The sequence below is a fragment of the Oncorhynchus gorbuscha genome, unplaced genomic scaffold (genome assembly GCF_021184085.1).
Source record: "Oncorhynchus gorbuscha isolate QuinsamMale2020 ecotype Even-year unplaced genomic scaffold, OgorEven_v1.0 Un_scaffold_1426, whole genome shotgun sequence".
Taxonomy (NCBI): Eukaryota; Metazoa; Chordata; class Actinopteri; order Salmoniformes; family Salmonidae; genus Oncorhynchus; species Oncorhynchus gorbuscha.
Window position 1 is genome coordinate 72,501 of NW_025746209.1, and position 22,500 is coordinate 95,000.

General features: G+C 46.4%; 1 pseudogene; it reads right to left on the reverse strand.

The window, feature by feature from the left end:
- The window catches only part of LOC124022789, a 104,026-nt pseudogene that overhangs the window by 29,268 nt on the left and 52,258 nt on the right, over positions 1-22,500 (reverse strand).

A 22,500-nucleotide genomic window follows, 5' to 3' on the forward strand; every position in this document is an offset into this window, starting at 1 on the left:
TGCCACATTTCAGGCTTCAAACATAAAGATATAAAAAATATTTTTTTTTGTGAAGAATCAACAAGTGGGACACAATCATGAACGACATTTATTGAATATTTCAAACTTTTTTAACAAATCAAAAACTGAAAAATTGGGTGTGCAAAATTATTCAGCCCCCTTAAGTTAATACTTTGTAGCGCCACCTTTTGCTGCGATTACAGCTGTAAGTCTCTTGGGGTATGTCGATCAGTTTTGCACATCGAGAGACTGAATTTTTTCCCCCATTCCTCCTTGCAAAACAGCTCGAGCTCAGTGAGGTTGGATGGAGAGCATTTGTGAACAGCAGTTTTCAAAAAAGTTTGAAATATCCAATAAATGTCGTTCCACTTCATGATTGTGTCCCACTTGTTGTTGATTCTTCACAAAAAATACAGTTTATTATGAATGGCCGATATGTATCACTAGTTAGAAATGTCCGTTTAGCCTTCTCCCGCTAGAATGACCGGTATGTATCGTCTAGTTAGAAATGTCCGTTTAGCCTTCTCCCGCTAGAATGACCGGTATGTATCGTCTAGTCAGAAATGTCCGTTTAGCCTTCTCCCGCTAGAATGACCGGTATGTATCACTAGTTAGAAATGTCAGTTTAGCCTTCTCCCGCTAGAATGACCGATATGTATCGTCTAGTTAGAAATGTCAGTTTAGCCTTCTCCCGCTAGAATGACCGATATGTATCGTCTAGTTAGAAATGTCAGTTTAGCCTTCTCTTCTCCCGCTAGAATGACCGATATGTATCGTCTAGTTAGAAATGTCAGTTTAGCCTTCTCCCGCTAGAATGACCGATATGTATCGTCTAGTTAGAAATGTCAGTTTAGCCTTCTCCCGCTAGAATGACCGGTATGGATCACTAGTCAGAAATGTCAGTTTAGCCTTCTCCCGCTAGAATGACCGATATGTATCGTCTAGTCAGAAATGTCAGTTTAGCCTTCTCCCGCTAGAATGACCGATATGTATCGTCTAGTCAGAAATGTCCGTTTAGCCTTCTCCCGCTAGAATGACCGATATGTATCGTCTAGTCAGAAATGTCAGTTTAGCCTTCTCCCGCTAGAATGACCGGTATGTATCGTCTAGTTAGAAATGTCAGTTTAGCCTTCTCCCGCTAGAATGACCGGTATGGATCACTAGTCAGAAATGTCAGTTTAGCCTTCTCCCGCTAGAATGACCGATATGTATCGTCTAGTCAGAAATGTCAGTTTAGCCTTCTCCCGCTAGAATGACCGATATGTATCGTCTAGTCAGAAAAGTCCGTTTAGCCTTCTCCCGCTAGAATGACCGGTATGGATCACTAGTCAGAAATGTCCGTTTAGCCTTCTCCCGCTAGAATGACCGGTATGTATCGTCTAGTCAGAAATGTCCGTTTAGCCTTCTCCCGCTAGAATGACCGGTATGTATCGTCTAGTCAGAAATGTCCGTTTAGCCTTCTCCTGCTAGAATGACCGGTATGGATCACTAGTCAGAAATGTCAGTTTAGCCTTCTCCCGCTAGAATGACCAATATGTATCGTCTAGTTAGAAATGTCCGTTTAGCCTTCTCCCGCTAGAATGACCAATATGTATCGTCTAGTTAGAAATGTCCGTTTAGCCTTCTCCCGCTAGAATGACCGGTATGTATCGTCTAGTCAGAAATGTCCGTTTAGCCTTCTCCCGCTAGAATGACCGGTATGTATCGTCTAGTCAGAAATGTCCGTTTAGCCTTCTCCTGCTAGAATGACCGGTATGGATCACTAGTCAGAAATGTCAGTTTAGCCTTCTCCCGCTAGAATGACCAATATGTATCGTCTAGTTAGAAATGTCCGTTTAGCCTTCTCCCGCTAGAATGACCAATATGTATCGTCTAGTTAGAAATGTCCGTTTAGCCTTCTCCCGCTAGAATGACCGATATGTATCGTCTAGTTAGAAATGTCAGTTTAGCCTTCTCCCGCTAGAATGACCGGTATGGATCACTAGTTGGAAATGTCCGTTTAGCCTTCTCCCGCTAGAATGACCGATATGTATCGTCTAGTCAGAAATGTCAGTTTAGCCTTCTCCCGCTAGAATGACCGGTATGGATCACTAGTTGGAAATGTCCGTTTAGCCTTCTCCCGCTAGAATGACCGATATGTATCGTCTAGTCAGAAATGTCCGTTTAGCCTTCTCCCGCTAGAATGACCGATATGTATCGTCTAGTCAGAAATGTCAGTTTAGCCTTCTCCCGCTAGAATGACCGGTATGTATCACTAGTCAGAAATGTCAGTTTAGCCTTCTCTCGCTAGAATGACCGATATGTATCGTCTAGTCAGAAATGTCCGTTTAGCCTTCTCCCGCTAGAATGACCGATATGTATCGTCTAGTTAGAAATGTCAGTTTAGCCTTCTCCCGCTAGAATGACCGGTATGGATCACTAGTCAGAAATGTCCGTTTAGCCTTCTCCCGCCAGATTAAGCGATATATTATTATTATATTATATATTATGTATCGTCTCGTGTTGATAGGACAGTCGGCTGTCAGTCACAGAGCGTCGGCAGGGAAACACGGCCGTTTTGTCAGTCTGTTCTCTGTCCCCGCCTCTCGGTACCGGTGTTATTTTTATAGACTGTGGTTGGCTGCGCTCAAATTTCTTCTCACGGAGGAGGAGGGAGAGCATGATACGAGTCTTCATCGTCTCTCCTGTGAATGAATTTACACGTCCCGTTTACATGGTAACGAAGAGTTGAAATCCACTTGTTGTCTTTGCGGCGTTTCATTAGGATCCCCATTAGCGGTTGTGAAAGCAGAAGCTACTCTTCCTGGGTTCCACACAAAACAGGAAACAGAATACAGAACATTACAGACAAGAACAGCTCAAGCACAAAACACATGTTATTTTTTTAAAATGATACATAACCCTACATATCAATACATACACAAACAAATATTTAGGTCAAATAGGGGAGAGGCGTTGAACGGTGAAGTTTTGATTTATCCATGTTTTAAAAAAAGCACATTCCTTCCAGCTCAGGGAATGATTTGTCCCAAATATAAATCTCTTGGATCAGGACCAGTTAATTACTGGTCACCTACTCCTAAACACACTGCGACTCCTCGTTCAGGGTTTCAGTGACCTCCTTGGATGTGGTGGCTGACATGTAGACGGTTGAATCAGCACACACACGGACACACAGGCGTTTGTTTAAAATCGTGGCACATTCACTCATTTTCCTCGTGTGTTTCATAAGACTAAACAACCAGGGTGTTGGGTAACAGGTCTTGTAATTGTGCTTTGATTGACGACCAGAACAGCAAGCGTCGACTCGTTTATAAAAAGGCGTGAGACTGACTGAATAATTCAATCCTTTAATATCGCATTTCCTATTCATAAATCATAGAACGTCGTTTATATGTTCGTGGTATCGTGTCGGGACACGTAAAACCAAAATATCTGGTTTGTTTTGAACTAGGATTGGAAGCCCGTGTCGAGGCTTGTCAGTGACCTCTGAAGTGACTCATCGGTGTAGACTTGTGACTTGGTTGTTTCAAAAACAAACAGCTCTTTTTGAACGGGATGTTTTATGTGAACCGAATCGGTGAGAGAGCTGTTCATTTACTCCCTAATGTGCATACTGGTAGGCTACTACTGATTTTTAGCGATTCTCTTCAGGTAAATTATGAAAACATTCGATGAAGATGTTGAGTACCTCACTGCAGGAACAATAGGTAGTAGAGCCTTATTCTGGTCTGACTTTGTATAAAAGTGGGAGTGCACGATATTGCAGGGGGGTCTGGTGGGTCCTCCCCCTGAATTACTTTTGTATTTTCATTTTCCCCCCCCTGCAATTCTATACTGAACAAATATAAATGAACATGCAACAATTTCTAAATGTTTTAGTGCGTTACAGTTCATATAAGGAAATCAGTCTATTGAAATAAATTAATTAGGTCCTAATCTATGAATTTCACATGACTGGGAATACAGATATGCATCTGTTGGTCACAGATACCTTAAAAAAGAGAAGGGAAAAAGGTAGGGGCTTGGATCAGAAAACCAGTCAGTATCTGGTGGGACCATCTGCCTCAATGCAGCGCAACACATCTCCTTCACATAGAGTTGATCAGGCTGTTGATTGTGGAACGTTGTCCCACTACTCTTCAATGGCTGTTCAAAGTTGCTGGATATTGGAACACACTGTCATAAACACGTCGATCCAGAGCATCCCAAACATGCTCAATGGGTGACATGTCTGGTGAGTATGCAGGCCATGGAAGAACATTTTCAGCTTGCAGGAATTGTGTACAGATCCTTGCAACATGGAATCTGCATTATCGTAATGAAACGATGATGGCGGCGGATTAATGGCACGACAATGGGCCTCAGGATCTCATCACGGTATCTCTGTGCATTCAAATAGCCATCGATAAATTCAATTGTGTTTATTGTCCGTAGCTTATGCCTGTCCATACCATAACCCCACCGCCACCATGGGGCACTCTGTTCACATCAGCAAACCGCTTGCCCACACGACACCATACACATGGTCTGCGGTTGAGGCCGGTTGGACATACTGCCAAATTCTTTAGAACAACGTTGCGGCAGCTTACGGTAGAGAAATTAACGTTAAATTATCTGGCAACATTCCTGCAGTCAGTATGCCAATTGCACGCACCCTCAAAACTTGAGACATCTGTGGCATTGTGTTGTGTGTCGAAACTACAGCCTTTTATTGTCCCCAGCACAAGGTGCACCTGTGAAATGACCATACTTTTTGATATTCCACACCTGTCAGGTGGATGGAATATTTTGGCAAAGGATAAACGCTCACTAACAGGGATGTAAACTAATTTGCGCACAAAAGTTGATAGAAATGAGCTTTTTGTGCGTATGGAACATTTCTGGGATCTTTTACTTCATTCAGCTCATGAAACACTTTACATGTTGCATTTATATTTTGGTTCGGGGTATATTGTTTCTCAATAGGGAATCCATGTTTACTTGACAGAACACAATCTTTTAGGTTTTTGCATAAAATTGAAAGATTTAGTTTAATAATAAACTAAATTGAAAGAGAAGACTAGATTTAGTTTTTTCTAATACGAAAGAGTAGACAATGTTTTCTGACTCGATTAATAATCCCACCCACAGTGGATTGATTGACAGGTCTGAAACTCTACCAACTCTGAATCAAACATCATGCCCCCTCCCCTGACAAACCCACCCACAGTGAATTATTGTTTGGCCAAACTGTTAAAGGGATAGTTCACCCAAATTAGAAAAAGGCCTATTGGTTTCCTTACCCTAAGTGTCCACAGCAGCAAAGCCAATGAAATACATCATTGTGGCAATTCATATCTTGCACTAAAGCTGTAAATATGACTAATCTTAGAGAAGACCGGTTTAATGTTAAAAAATAGTTTTTACTTAGAAAATAGTCCTGATCCTATAAACGTAGACAACATCCAAAGCTTCTAACACACTGAAATAATATATTTTCAGTGAATCAAGGCATTAGCATGTACGAGGAGGCGGGGTCCCTGGGAAATGCCCCTCCCAGGGACCCCCACAGCATGGGAATTCCCTGGCTGGCAAATTTTTCTCAATTTTCTTGCAGAAAACCTTGACTATACAGGGAATAGGGTGCCATTGGAGACGTAAACCCAGAAGGTGGAGACCCAGAAGGTGGAGACGTAAACCCAGAAGGTGGAGACCCAGAAGGTGGAGACGTAAACCCAGAAGGTGGAGACCCAGAAGGTGGAGACGTAAACCCAGAAGGTGGAGACGTAAACCCAGAAGGTGGAGACGTAAACCCAGAAGGTGGAGAGGTAAACCCAGAAGGTGGAGAGGTAAACCCAGAAGGTGGAGACGTAAACCCAGAAGGTGGAGACGTAAACCCAGAAGGTGGAGACGTAAACCCAGGAGAGGTGGAGAGGTAAACCCAGGAGAGGTGGAGAGGTAAACCCAGGAGAGGTGGAGAGGTAAACCCAGGAGAGGTGGAGACGTAAACCCAGGAGAGGTGGAGAGGTAAACCCAGGAGAGGTGGAGAGGTAAACCCAGGAGAGGTGGAGAGGTAAACCCAGGAGAGGTGGAGAGGTAAACCCAGAAGAGGTGGAGAGGTAAACCCAGGAGAGGTGGAGAGGTAAACCCAGGAGAGGTGGAGAGGTAAACCCAGGAGAGGTGGAGAGGTAAACCCAGAAGGTGGAGACGTAAACCCAGGAGAGGTGGAGAGGTAAACCCAGGAGAGGTGGAGAGGTAAACCCAGGAGAGGTGGAGAGGTAAACCCAGAAGGTGGAGACGTAAACCCAGAAGGTGGAGACGTAAACCCAGGAGAGGTGGAGAGGTAAACCCAGGAGAGGTGGAGAGGTAAACCCAGAAGAGGTGGAGAGGTAAACCCAGGAGAGGTGGAGAGGTAAACCCAGGAGAGGTGGAGAGGTAAACCCAGGAGAGGTGGAGAGGTAAACCCAGAAGGTGGAGACGTAAACCCAGAAGGTGGAGACGTAAACCCAGAAGGTGGAGACGTAAACCCAGAAGGTGGAGACGTAAACCCAGGAGAGGTGGAGAGGTAAACCCAGGAGAGGTGGAGAGGTAAACCCAGGAGAGGTGGAGAGGTAAACCCAGAAGGTGGGCAGCGTGAGTGGTGTACCTGGCTGGTACGCTGGCTCTCCCGGGCCACGAGGGCGCGGCGCTCTGCGATGGTCAGATCAAAGTCCTGGAGCACCGGGGCCAGGGCAGGGTTGGCCCCTCCGGCCCACTTCAGACGCTGCTCTATACTGCCCTCTAGTGATGCCAGCTTCTCCTGCAGGGGGGGGGAGAGGACAGATCCAATTAAAAAAACACAGACACACAGTCATTAAAGGACTCAGACCAGAGAGAGAAAAGAGAGCATTTTATTTACAGGAGTAGCTAAGAGTAACGGTCTAGTTAGCTATCAAGGTTGACAGATTGGTCAGCAGGTAGCCTAGTGGTTAGAGCGTTGGGCAAGTAACTGAAAGGTTGCTAGATCGAATCCCCGAGCAGACAAGGTAAAAATCTGTCGTTCTGCCCCCTGAACAAGGCAGTTAACTCACTGATCCTCGGCTGTCATTGTAAAAAAAATAATTTGTTCTCAACTGACTTGCCAAGTTAAATAAAGGTGAAATAAAAAACATAAATAATAATTGGTGATGACTGACCTGGACAGCAGCGATGGCCGCCTCGTCCTGGCTGAGTTTGTAAAGCTTCTTCTTCATGCTACTGAGGATGATGGAGCGAGGAGGAGGGCTCACACTCATCGGCTGGGTCCTAGGGCCGAGCACGTCCTCATGCTGCCACTGGAACACAGACAGAGGACGGGGTTAAAGGGTAAATACCAAAAACACTACTTCCTATGATTAACAGTGTTAAATAACAATAACATGTGAAAACAATGTTTTTTTTTGTGAACGAATATTTAATTTTTGTCGTCGTAGCAACATGTGAAAATCTGTTTTCAGCTCAAGTCAACTACAAAACCCACAATACAATGCTCTCTCTGGGGTTGGCCAGCTAGCAAACGTAGCGACACAGAATAATACCAAAGTCAATATCAGCATGTGAAGTAGCTAGCTAGCTGTAAAAACACAAACGTGCAACTCTGCTACCCAGAGACAGTGCAGGGAACGGCAACAAGGGCCCGTGCCTCAGACACAAAGGGGACGCATAACGAGATGGTAGATGGTTAAATAATTTGGTACACTGTAGATTGAGCACATATATACGTCGTCATGACGATATTAACTTGATTATATACTTGTTCTAGAACAAGTATGACGGTACTGTCTATTGGCTGATACAGCAATCTGGAGTGAAGGTAATGGTTTTAAAACCGTTATGAAATGTGATAAAGCATCTGCTAAATGGCATATATATATATATATATGATAACACATTATCTCCTGTGACAGAACCATGTCCTCTACATGACCAACAGTATGTGGACACCTGATCGTCAAAACGTCTCATTCCAAAATCACAGGCATTAATACAGAGTTGGTCCCCCCTTTGCTGCTATAACAGCCTCCACTCTTCTGGGAAGGCTTTCCACTAGATGTTGGAACATTGCTGCTATAACAGCCTCCATTCTTCTGGGAAGGCTTTCCACTAGATGTTGGAACATTGCTGCTATAACAGCCTCCATTCTTCTGGGAAGGCTTTCCACTAGATGTTGGAACATTGCTGCTATAACAGCCTCCATTCTTCTGGGAAGGCTTTCCACTAGATGTTGGAACATTGCTGCTATAACAGCCTCCATTCTTCTGGGAAGGCTTTCCACTAGATGTTGGAACATTGCTGCTATAACAGCCTCCACTCTTCTGGGAAGGCTTTCCACTAGATGTTGGAACATTGCTGCTATAACAGCCTCCATTCTTCTGGGAAGGCTTTCCACTAGATGTTGGAACATTGCTGCTATAACAGCCTCCATTCTTCTGGGAAGGCTTTCCACTAGATGTTGGAACATTGCTGCGGGGACTTGCTTCCATTCAGCCACAAGAGCCTTAGTGAGGTTGGGCTCTGATGTTAGGCGATTAGGCCTGGCTCGCAGTCAGCATTCCAATTAGTCCTTCTGTAACTCAGTTGGTAGAGCATGGCGCTTGTAACGCCAGGGTAGTGGGTTCGATCCCCGGGACCACCCATACGTAGAATGTATGCACACATGACTTTAAGTCGCTTTGGATAAAAGCGTCTGCTAAATGGCATATATTATTATATTAATCCCAGAGGTGTTCTATGGGGTTGAGGTCAGGGCTCTGTGCAGGCCAGTCAAGATCTTCCAGACTGAGCTCGACAAACAATTTCTGTATGGACCTGGCTTTGTGCACGGGGGGCATTGTCATGCTGAAACAGGAAAGGGCCTTCCCCAAACTGTTGCCACAAAGTTGGAAGCACAGAATCATCTAGAATGTCATTGTCTGCTGTAGTGTTAAGATTTCCCTTCACTGGAACTAAGGGACCTGAACCATGAAAAACAGCCCCAGACCATTATTCCTCCTCCACCAAACTTTACAGTTGGCACTATGCATTGGGGCAGGTAGCGTTCTCCTGGCATCCACCAAACCCAGATTAGTCCGTCGGACTGACAGATGGTGAAGCGTGATTCATCACTCCAGAGAAAACCTTTCCACTGCTCTAGAGGCAGTGAGCTTCACACCACTCCAGCCGACGCTTGACATTGAGCAGTGATCTTAGGCTTGTATGTGCCTGCTCGGCCATGGAAACCCATTTCATGAAGCTCTCGACGAACAGTTCTTGTGCCGACGTTTCTTCCAGAAGGCAGTTGGGAACTCAGCAGTGAGTGTTGCAACAGAGGACTGACGATTCTTAAGAGCTACGCGCTTCAGCACTCTGCGGTCCTGTTCTGTGAGCTTGTGTGGCCTACCACTTCGCGGCTGAGCCGTTGTTGCTCCTAGAGGTTTCCACTTCACAATAACAGCACTCACAGTTAACAGGGTCAGCTCTAGCAGGGCAGAAATTTTACAAACTGACTTGTTGGAAATGTGGCATCCTATGACGGTGCCACGTTGAAAGTCACTGAACTCTTCAGTAAGGCCATTCTACTGCTAATGTTTGTCTGTGGAGATTGCATGGCGGTGTGCTTGATTTTATACACCTGTCAGCAACAGGGTGTGGCTTAAATAGCCAAATCCACACATTCTAATGGGTGTCCCACATACTCGTGTGTGTATATATATATATATATATATATAGTGTAGCTATGACGCGTTCCTTCACGATTTCTTGATTTCTCAAACGGACCACTTAGTGGTTAAATCATGTTATTTAACCCCCTGATACAACACAGGCTTTTACCAAATTCACAGGAGTTTCATGATTTATATTCCTGGGGGTGGACTATCCCTTTAACACACACACACACACACACACACACACACACACACACACACACACACACACACACACACACACACACACACACACACACACACACACACACACACACACACACACACACACACACACACACACACACACACACACACACAGGGTCCTAGGACCTATCAAGTCTTCATGCTGCCACTGGGCTACACAGAGACAGGACAGGGTTAACCCCCACCCCCCTCCTCTCACACAGAGACAGGACAGGGTTAACCCCCACCCCCCTCCTCTCACACAGAGACAGGACAGGGTTAACCCCCACCCCTCCTCTCACACAGAGACAGGACAGGGTTAACCCCCCACCCCTCCTCTCACACAGAGACAGGACAGGGTTAACCCCCACCCCCTCCTCTCACACAGAGACAGGACAGGGTTAACCCCTACCCTCCTCTCACACTGGGACACACAGAGACAGGACAGGGTTAACCCCCACCCCCTCCTCTCACACAGAGACAGGACAGGGTTAACCCCCACCCCTCCTCTCACACTGGGACACACAGAGACAGGACAGGGTTAACCCCCACCCCTCCTCTCACACTGGGACACACAGAGACAGGACAGTGTTAACCCCCCCTCCTCTCACAGAGACAGGACAGGGTTAAACCCCCCTCCTCTCACCTGGAACATGGTGATGTGTAGCTGGGTGCGTTGCAGGGAGACCTTGGCAGCGTCCAGGCTGGTCTCCAGGCGTCTGAGCAGGTCCAGTTTCTTCCAGGCCGTGTCGTAGGAGGACGCCAGCACCGTGCCTCTGTTCAGTAGCAGCTGAGACATACGGCCTGCGCCCAGACCCTGCACCACCGTCTGCTTACACAACTCATCCAGCGACACCTGGACAATTAACAACCACACGTTTAAATCAGAACTAAACATGTATGAAGACGACATAACATCTTGATGGATCAGGTCCGTAACACGGCCTCCTTCCCACCTTGCCGTCGGCTCCGAAGTCCTTGGCCTCCACCTGCGCGGTGAGATCCAGACCCAGGGCGGACAGAGTGCTGCAGAGAGACAGACCCAGGGTCTGGGTGGGAAGACCAATCAGCATCTGACGGACAAACTCTGCTGTGAACGCCTTGATGGGCCGGGTCATCTGCTCCTCGCTCACTACCACCGCCGCCCCCCGGAACACGGGCTTCCCTGGTAGACCTACACCCCCCAGACCCACTACTGGGCCGTTGGAGGGAGGAGGGTCATCAGACACTGGGGGGCACGTACCTGGGAGGGAGGGAGGGGGGATAGAGAGGGGGTCAAACGCACTATATATAAATGTTTCAGATACCGTTTCATAAGGCTGGGAATTGCCAGGGACGTCGCGATACAATATTATGATGATACTTAGGTGGAGATTCTATATGGATTACTATTTGATAGTGATTCTATATGGATTACTATTTGATAGTGATTCTATATGGATTACTATTTGATAGTGATTCTATATGGATTACTATTCGATAGTGATTCTATATGGATTACTATTCGATAGTGATTCTATATGGATTACTATTCGATAGTGATTCTATATGGATTACTATTTGATAGTGATTCTATATGGATTACTATTTGATAGTGATTCTATATGGATTACTATTTGATAGTGATTCTATATGGATTACTATTCGATAGTGATTCTATATGGATTACTATTCGATAGTGATTCTATATGGATTACTATTCGATAGTGATTTCTATTGTGATTCGATGTTCCAAACATACTGCTCACTATACGTCTGCTGCAGAGAGACGAGAGAGCCCTGAGAAAACAAGATTAGGACAGACGTGGAGACAGAAGACGTGGAGACAGAAGACGTGGAGACAGAAGACGTGGAGACAGAAGACGTGGAGACAGAAGACGTGGAGACAGAAGACGTGGAGACAGAAGACGTGGAGACAGAAGACGTGGAGACGTGGAGACAGAAGCCGAGGAGACAGAGGCCGCGGAGACAGAGGCCGCGGAGACAGAGGCCGCGGAGACAGAGGCCGCGGAGACAGAAGACGCGGAGACAGAAGACGCGGAGACAGAAGACGCGGAGACAGAAGACGCGGAGACAGAAGACGCGGAGACAGAAGACGCGGAGACAGAAGACGCGGAGACAGAAGACGCGGAGACAGAAGACGCGGAGACAGAAGACGTGGAGACGTGGAGACAGAAGCCGAGGAGACAGAAGACGTGGAGACAGAGGACGTGGAGACAGAGGACGTGGAGACAGAGGACGTGGAGACAGAGGCCGTGGAGACAGAGGCCGTGGAGACAGAGGCCGAGGAGACAGAGGCCGAGGAGACAGAAGCCGCGGAGACAGAAGCCGCGGAGACAGAAGCCGCGGAGACAGAAGCCGCGGTGACAGAAGCCATGGTGACAGAAGCCATGGTGACAGAAGCCATGGTGACAGAAGCCATGGTGACAGAAGCCAGGGAGACAGAAGCCAGGGAGACAGAAGCCAGGGAGACAGAAGCCAGGGAGACAGAAGCCAGGGAGACAGAAGCCAGGGTGACAGAAGCCAGGGAGACAGAAGCCAGGGAGACAGAAGCCAGGGAGACAGAAGCCAGGGAGACAGAAGCCATGGTGACAGAAGCCAGGGAGACAGAAGCCAGGAGACAGAAGCCAGGGAGACAGAAGCCAGGGAGACAGAAGCCATGGAGACAGAAGCCATGGAGACAGAAGCCAGGGAGACAGAAGCCAGGGAGACAGAAGCCAGGGAGACAGAAGCCGCGGAGACAGAAGCCGCGGAGACAGAAGCCAGGGAGACAGAAGCCAGGGAGACAGAAGCCAGGGAGACAGAAGCCGCGGAGACAGAAGCCGCGGAGACAGAAGCCATGGAGACAGAAGCCAGGGAGACAGAAGCCAGGGAGACAGAAGCCAGGGAGACAGAAGCCAGGGAGACAGAAGCCAGGGAGACAGAAGCCAGGGAGACAGAAGCCATGGTGACAGAAGCCAGGGAGACAGAAGCCAGGGAGACAGAAGCCGCGGAGACAGAAGCCAGGGAGACAGAAGCCAGGGAGACAGAAGCCAGGGAGACAGAAGCCAGGGAGACAGAAGCCAGGGTGACAGAAGCCAGGGAGACAGAAGCCAGGGAGACAGAAGCCAGGGAGACAGAAGCCAGGGAGACAGAAGCCAGGGAGACAGAAGCCAGGGAGACAGCGGTGCTGAAAACCAACTGGCTCATTTTAGACGGTTGGAGAACAAGAGAGAAAATCCAAAAGTTGTGGAGCAGGACCAGACAACGAGTCAAAACTAAGATATATTGTCAATAATAATATCCTGATAAGTATCTGTTTTTATTTGACCTTTATTTAACCAGGCAAGTCGGTTAAGAACACATTCTTATTTTCAATGACGGCCTAGTAACTGTTGGTTAACTGCCTGTTCAGGGGCAGAACGACAGATTTGTACCTTGTCAGCTCGGGGGTTTGAACTTGCAACCTTCCGGTTACTAGTCCAACGCTCTACCCACTAGGCTACCCTGCCAACTCTACACTCTAACCACTAGGCTACCTGCCACCTCTACATTCTAACCACTAGTCTACCTGCCACCTCTACACTCTAACCACTAGGCTACCTGCCTCCTCTACACTCTAACCACTAGGCTACGCTTCCGCCCCTACGCTCTAACCACTAGGCTACCTGCCACCTCTACACTCTAACCACTAGGCTACCTGCCACCTCTACACTCTAACCACTAGGCTACCTGCCGCCTCTACACTCTAACCACTAGGCTACCTGCCGCCTCTACACTCTAACCACTAGGCTACCCTGCCACCTCTACACTCTAACCACTAGGCTACCCTGCCACCTCTACACTCTAACCACTAGGCTACCCTGCCACCTCTACACTCTAACCACTAGGCTACCCTGCCACCTCTACACTCTAACCACTAGGCTACCCTGCCACCTCTACACTCTAACCACTAGGCTACCCTGCCACCTCTACACTCTAACCACTAGGCTACCCTGCCACCTCTACACTCTAACCACTAGGCTACCCTGCCACCTCTACACTCTAACCACTAGGCTACCCTGCCACCTCTACACTCTAAGAGAGTGTCTGAGCGAAGGTTCCACACAGAGAGACTATAAAGCCATCCGTATTCTCACCAGAGAGTGAAGGATCCACACAGAGAGACTATAAAGCCATCAGTATTCTCACCAGAGAGTGAAGGATCCACACAGAGAGACTATAAAGCCATCAGTATTCTCACCAGAGAGTGAAGGATCCACACAGAGACTATAAAGCCATCAGTATTCTCACCAGAGAGTGAAGGATCCACACAGAGACTATAAAGCCATCAGTATTCTCACCAGAGAGTGAAGGATCCACACAGAGACTATAAAGCCATCAGTATTCTCACCAGAGAGTGAAGGATCCACACAGAGAGACTATAAAGCCATCAGTATTCTCACCAGAGAGTGAAGGATCCACACAGAGAGACTATAAAGCCATCAGTATTCTCACCAGAGAGTGTCTGAGCGAAGGATCCACAGAGCCTGAAAAACTCCCTGATGGTTTGGAGTCTCTTGAGGAAGAAGATCTCCTCCAGAACATGTCTGTGAGGACCGCTGTGGAAGAAATGGACCTGGGCCGCCCGCGCCTCACGCATCACATCCACCTTCCGCCACGCCGGCGGCACCTCCATGGAAATCATCTGGAAAGGAGAGGAAATAACATCATTGAGAGACGGGAGAGTGAGAAGAAAGGAATAGCCTGAGATAAGTGACAAACAAATGGAATATGGAGTGAAGAGGAACAACAAGACAAAGATGAGTTTAAGATGAAAAGAGATTGAGAAAGAGAGAGGGGGAAAGAGATTGAGAAAGAGAGAGGGGGAAAGAGATTGAGAAAGAGAGAGGGGGAAAGAGATTGAGAAAGAGAGGGGGAAAGAGATTGAGAAAGAGAGAGGGGGAAAGAGATTGAGAAAGAGAGGGGGAAAGAGATTGAGAAAGAGAGAGGGGGAAAGAGATTGAGAAAGAGAGGGGGAAATAGATTGAGAAAAGAGAGGGGGAAAGAGATTGAGAAAGAGAGAGGGGGAAAGAGATTGAGAAAGAGAGAGGGGGAAAGAGATTGAGAAAGAGAGAGGGGGGGGAAAGAGATTGAGAAAGAGAGAGGGGGGGAAAGAGATTGAGAAAGAGAGAGGGGGAAAGAGATTGAGAAAGAGAGAGGGGGAAAGAGATTGAGAAAGAGAGAGGGGGAAAGAGATTGAGAAAGAGAGAGGGGGAAAGAGATTGAGAAAGAGAGAGGGGGGAAAGAGATTGAGAAAGAGAGAGGGGGAAAGAGATTGAGAAAGAGAGAGGGGGAAAGAGATTGAGAAAGAGAGAGGGGGAAAGAGATTGAGAAAGAGAGAGGGGGAAAGAGATTGAGAAAGAGAGAGGGGGAAAGAGATTGAGAAAGAGAGAGGGGGAAAGAGATTGAGAAAGAGAGAGGGGGAAAGAGATTGAGAAAGAGAGAGGGGGAAAGAGATTGAGAAAGAGAGAGGGGGAAAGAGATTGAGAAAGAGAGAGGGGGAAAGAGATTGAGAAAAGAGAGGGGGAAAGAGATTGAGAAAAGAGAGGGGGAAAGAGATTGAGAAAGAGAGAGAGGAAAGAGATTGAGAAAGAGAGAGGGGGGAAAGAGATTGAGGCTGAGAGGGGAAAGAGATTGAGAAAGAGTGAGGACATTGAGGAAGTAGATGTGTTACCTTCTCTGTGAGCTGCCCGAAGGCGGTCTCTAGCTGAGCAAACATGCCATCGAAGGCCACCAGCAGCATCTGACCGGCGGACATCTTAGGAGAGTCCTGTCCCACGGCGTCCATACCGGCCCCTGGAGGCTGCATCAGCTGGCAGTACTGGGCCCGCAACATCCTGCAATATAACATAACCAATTAACACGAACCCTACTGCCTGTCTGTTCCCAGTACTGGGCCCACAACATCCTGAAATATAACCAATTAACACGAACCCTACTGCCTGTCTGTTCCCAGTACTGGGCCCACAACATCCTGAAATATAACCAATTAACACGAACCCTACTGCCTGTCTGTTCCCAGTACTGGGCCCACAACATCCTGCAATATAACCAATTAACACGAACCCTACTGCCTGTCTGTTCCCAGTACTGGGCCCACAACATCCTGAAATATAACCAATTAACACGAACCCTACTGCCTGTCTGTTCCCAGTACTGGGCCCACAACATCCTGCAATATAACATATAATATAACCAATTAACACGAACCCTACTGCCTGTCTGTTCCCAGTACTGGGCCCACAACATCCTGAAATATAACATAACTAACACGAACCCTACTGCCTGTCTGTTCCCAGTACTGGGCCCACAACATCCTGAAATATAACCAATTAACACGAACCCTACTGCCTGTCTGTTCCCAGTACTGGGCCCACAACATCCTGAAATATAACCAATTAACACGAACCCTACTGCCTGTCTGTTCCCAGTACTGGGCCCACAACATCCTGAAATATAACCAATTAACACGAACCCTACTGCCCGTCTGTTCCCAGTACTGGGCCCACAACATCCTGCAATATAACATATAATATAACCAATTAACACGAACCCTACTGCCTGTCTGTTCCCAGTACTGGGCCCACAACATCCTGAAATATAACCATTAACGAACCCTACTGCCTGTCTGTTCCCAGTACTGGGCCCACAACATCCTGAAATATAACCAATTAACCGAACCCTACTGCCTGTCTGTTCCCAGTACTGGGCCCACAACATCCTGAAATATAACCAATTAACACGAACCCTACTGCCTGTCTGTTCCCAGTACTGGGCCCACAACATCCTGAAATATAACCAATTAACACGAACCCTACTGCCTGTCTGTTCCCAGTACTGGGCCCACAACATCCTGAAATATAACCAATTAACACGAACCCTACTGCCTGTCTGTTCCCAGTACTGGGCCCACAACATCCTGAAATATAACCAATTAACACGAACCCTACTGCCTGTCTGTTCCCAGTACTGGACCCACAACATCCTGAAATATAACCAATTAACATGAACTGCCTGTCTGTTCCCTGTTCTAACCTGGAGACAGAGTCTGTTCTAACCAGTGATGTGGAGACAGTGTCTGTTCTAACCTGGTGATGTGGAGACATCTAACCTGGTGATGTGAGAAGTGTATGTTCTAACCTGGTGATGTGTAGACAGTGTATGTTCTAACCTGGTGATGTGGAGACAGTGTCTGTTCTAACCAGTGATGTGGAGACAGTGTCTGTTCTAACCTGGTGATGTGGAGACAGTGTCTGTTCTAACCTGGTGATGTGGAGACAGTGTCTGTTCTAACCTGGTGATGTGGAGACAGTGTCTGTTCTAACCTGGTGATGTGGAGACAGTGTCTGTTCTAACCTGGTGATGTGGAGACAGTGTCTGTTCTAACCTGGTGATGTGGAGACAGTGTCTGTTCTAACCTGGTGATGTGGAGACAGTGTCTGTTCTAACCTGGTGATGTGGAGACAGTGTCTGTTCTAACCTGGTGATGTGGAGACATCCTGGTGATGTGGAGACAGTGTCTGTTCTAACCTGGTGATGTGGAGACAGTGTCTGTTCTAACCCTGATGTGGAGACAGTGTCTGTTCTAACCTGGTGATGTGGAGACAGTGTCTGTTCTAACCTGGTGATGTGGAGACAGTGTCTGTTCTAACCTGGTGATGTGGAGACAGTGTCTGTTCTAACCTGGTGATGTGGAGACAGTGTCTGTTCTAACCTGGTGATGTGAGACAGTGTCTGTTCTAACCTGGTGATGTGGAGACAGTGTCTGTTCTAACCTGGTGATGTGGAGACAGTGTCTGTTAACCTGGTGATGTGGAGACAGTGTCTGTTCTAACCTGGTGATGTGGAGACAGTGTCTGTTCTAACCTGGTGATGTGGAGACAGTGTCTGTTCTAACCTGGTGATGTGGAGACAGTGTCTGTTCCCCTGGAGGTTCTAACCTGGTGATGTGGAGACAGTGTCTGTTCTAACCTGGTGATGTGGAGACAGTGTCTGTTCTAACCTGGTGATGTGGAGACAGTGTCTGTTCTAACCTGGTGATGTGGAGACAGTGTCTGTTCTAACCTGGTGATGTGGAGACAGTGTCTGTTCTAACCTGGTGATGTGGAGACAGTGTCTGTTCTAACCTGGTGATGTGGAGACAGTGTCTGTTCTAACCTGGTGATGTGGAGACAGTGTCTGTTCTAACCTGGTGATGTGGAGACAGTGTCTGTTCTAACCTGGTGATGTGGAGACAGTGTCTGTTCTAACCTGGTGATGTGGAGACAGTGTCTGTTCTAACCTGGTGATGTGGAGACAGTGTCTGTTCTAACCTGGTGATGTGGAGACAGTGTCTGTTCTAACCTGGTGATGTGGAGACAGTGTCTGTTCTAACCTGGTGATGTGGAGACAGTGTCTGTTCTAACCTGGTGATGTGGAGTTCCTGTTCAGTGTCTGTTCTAACCTGGTGATGTGGAGACAGTGTCTGTTCTAACCTGGTGATGTGGAGACAGTGTCTGTTCTAACCTGGTGATGTGGAGAGAGTGTCTGTTCTAACCTGGTGATGTGGAGACAGTGTCTGTTCTAACCTGGTGATGTGGAGACAGTGTCTGTTCTAACCTGGTGATGTGGAGACAGTGTCTGTTCTAACCTGGTGATGTGGAGACAGTGTCTGTTCTAACCTGGTGATGTGGAGACAGTGTCTGTTCTAACCTGGTGATGTGGAGACAGTGTCTGTTCTAACCTGGTGATGTGGAGACAGTGTCTGTTCTAACCTGGTGATGTGGAGACAGTGTCTGTTCTAACCTGGTGATGTGGAGACAGTGTCTGTTCTAACCTGGTGATGTGGAGACAGTGTCTGTTCTAACCTGGTGATGTGGAGAGAGTGTCTGTTCTAACCTGGTGATGTGGAGACAGTGTCTGTTCTAACCTGGTGATGTGTGTCTGAGAGAGTGTCTGTTCTAACCTGGTGATGTGGAGACAGTGTCTGTTCTAACCTGTTCTAGAGTGTCTGTTCTAAGCTGGTGATGTGGAGACAGTGTCTGTTCCCCTGTTCTAACCTGGTGATGTGGAACCTAACCTGGTGATGTGGAGACAGTGTCTGTTCTAACCTGGTGATGTGGAGACAGTGTCTGTTCTAACCTGGTGATGTGGAGACAGTGTCTGTTCTAAGCTGGTGATGTGGAGACAGTGTCTGTTCCCCTGTTCTAACCTGGTGATGTGGAGAGAGTGTCTGTTCTAACCTGGTGATGTGGAGACAGTGTCTGTTCTAACCTGGTGATGTGGAGACAGTGTCTGTTCCCCTGTTCTAACCTGGTGATGTGGAGACACTGTGTGTCCGCCTCGTGCTCCAGGCCCATGGCGGCGCTGCGGAGTGTGTGTGCAGGGCGTCGGCCAGCCCCTGCAGGGAGACCCCGTCTGCACACTGCTCCACTAAGAGGTCCAGCTCCGACAGCATGGTCTCCAGGGTGGCCTCGCCCTTCAACATGCAGCGTAGAGCCTCCGGGAAGATGATCTGACGGAAGTTAGTGTTCAGCTCCTGGGAGGGAGGGAGGGAGGGAGGGAGGAGGGAGGGAGGAAAACAGGAAGGAAGGGGAGGGAGGAAAACAGGAAGGAAGGGAGGGAGGGAAAACAGGAAGGAAGGGAGGGAGGGAGGGAAACAGGAAGGAGGGAGAGGGAGGGAAACAGGAAGGAAGGGAGGGGAGGGGAGGGAAACAGGAAGGAAGGGAGGGGAGGGAGGGAGGAAGGGAGGGAGGCGAGGAAGGGAGGGGAGGAAGGAAGGCAGGGAGGGGAGGAAGGAAGGGAGGAAGGGAGGCAGGGAGGGGAGGAAGGAAGGGAGGCAGGGAGGGGAGGAAGGAAGGAAGGGAGGGAGGGAAACAGGAAGGAAAACAGTAAGTTAAACAGGAAAACAGGAAGGAAGGAAGGAGAGAGAGAGATCAGCCAGAAAGACAAGCGGACCAGTGAAGGTGGACAACGTCATTCTGATAACATTGGTGAGGGGTTCTGTTACACTTCCCAAGTTAGAGACCCACTCTCACCACAACGCAACACTTCACAATGTAGCTCTTTGGTCTCCTACATGTTGTCCTCTAACCCAGGGTTTCACAAACTCGGTCCCGGGGCCCCATCTGTGTGGTGGTGGGGGGGTCTAGATATGCACTATCGAGACATACATGTCCTGTATGTCTAGATAGTATATTAGGTGTCAACATGTCCTGTATGTCTAGATAGTATATTAGGTGTCAACATGTCTAGATAGTATATTAGGTGTCAACATGTCTAGATAGTATATTAGGTGTCAACATGTCTAGATAGTATATTAGGTGTCAACATGTCTAGATAGTATATTAGGTGTCAACATGTCTAGATAGTATATTAGGTGTCAACATGTCCTGTCTAGATAGTATATTAGGTGTCAACATGTCCTGTATGTCTAGATAGTATATTAGGTGTCAACATGTCCTGTATGTCTAGATAGTATATTAGGTGTCAACATGTCTAGATAGTATATTAGGTGTCAACATGTCTAGATAGTATATTAGGTGTCAACATGTCTAGATAGTATATTAGGTGTCAACATGTCCAACATGTCTAGATAGTATATTAGGTGTCAACATGTCTAGATAGTATATTAGGTGTCAACATGTCTAGATAGTATATTAGGTGTCAACATGTCTAGATAGTATATTAGGTGTCAACATGTCTAGATAGTATATTAGGTGTCAACATGTCCTGTATGTCTAGATAGTATATTAGGTGTCAACATGTCCATGTCTAGATAGTATATTAGGTGTCAACATGTCTAGATAGTATATTAGGTGTCAACATGTCTAGATAGTATATTAGGTGTCAACATGTCTAGATAGTATATTAGGTGTCAACATGTCTAGATAGTATATTAGGTGTCAACATGTCTAGATAGTATATTAGGTGTCAACATGTCTAGATAGTATATTAGGTGTCAACATGTCTAGATAGTATATTAGGTGTCAACATGTCTAGATAGTATATTAGGTGTCAACATGTCTAGATAGTATATTAGGTGTCAACATGTCCTGTATGTCTAGATAGTATATTAGGTGTCAACATGTCCTGTATGTCTAGATAGTATATTAGGTGTCAACATGTCCTGTATGTCTAGATAGTATATTAGGTGTCAACATGTCCTGTATGTCTAGATAGTATATTAGGTGTCAACATGTCTAGATAGTATATTAGGTGTCAACATGTCTAGATAGTATATTAGGTGTCAACATGTCCTGTATGTCTAGATAGTATATTAGGTGTCAACATGTCCTGTATGTCTAGATAGTATATTAGGTGTCAACATGTCTAGATAGTATATTAGGTGTCAACATGTCTAGATAGTATATTAGGTGTCAACATGTCTAGATAGTATATTAGGTGTCAACATGTCCTGTATGTCTAGATAGTATATTAGGTGTCAACATGTCCTGTATGTCTAGATAGTATATTAGGTGTCAACATGTCTAGATAGTATATTAGTGTCAACATGTCTAGATAGTATATTAGGTGTCAACATGTCTAGATAGTATATTAGGTGTCAACATGTCTAGATAGTATATTAGGTGTCAACATGTCCTGTATGTCTAGATAGTATATTAGGTGTCAACATGTCTAGATAGTATATTAGGTGTCAACATGTCCTGTATGTCTAGATAGTATATTAGGTGTCAACATGTCCTGTATGTCTAGATAGTATATTAGGTGTCAACATGTCCTGTATGTCTAGATAGTATATTAGGTGTCAACATGTCCTGTATGTCTAGATAGTATATTAGGTGTCAACATGTCTAGTCTAGATAGTATATTAGGTGTCAACATGTCCTGTATGTCTAGATAGTATATTAGGTGTCAACATGTCCTGTATGTCTAGATAGTATATTAGGTGTCAACATGTCCTGTATGTCTAGATAGTATATTAGGTGTCAACATGTCCTGTATGTCTAGATAGTATATTAGGTGTCAACATGTCTAGATAGTATATTAGGTGTCAACATGTCTAGATAGTATATTAGGTGTCAACATGTCTAGATAGTATATTAGGTGTCAACATGTCCTGTAGTCTAGTATATTAGGTGTCAACATGTCTAGATAGTATATTAGGTGTCAACATGTCCTGTATGTCTAGATAGTATATTAGGTGTCAACATGTCCTGTATGTCTAGATAGTATATTAGGTGTCAACATGTCCTGTATGTCTAGATAGTATATTAGGTGTCAACATGTCTAGATAGTATATTAGGTGTCAACATGTCCTGTATGTCTAGATAGTATATTAGGTGTCAACATGTCCATGTCTAGATAGTATATTAGGTGTCAACATGTCCTGTATGTCTAGATAGTATATTAGGTGTCAAATGTCCTGTATGTCTAGATAGTATATTAGGTGTCAACATGTCTAGATAGTATATTAGGTGTCAACATGTCTAGATAGTATATTAGGTGTCAACATGTCTAGATAGTATATTAGGTGTCAACATGTCCTGTATGTCTAGATAGTATATTAGGTGTCAACATGTCTAGATAGTATATTAGGTGTCAACATGTCCTGTATGTCTAGATAGTATATTAGGTGTCAACATGTCTAGATAGTATATTAGGTGTCAAC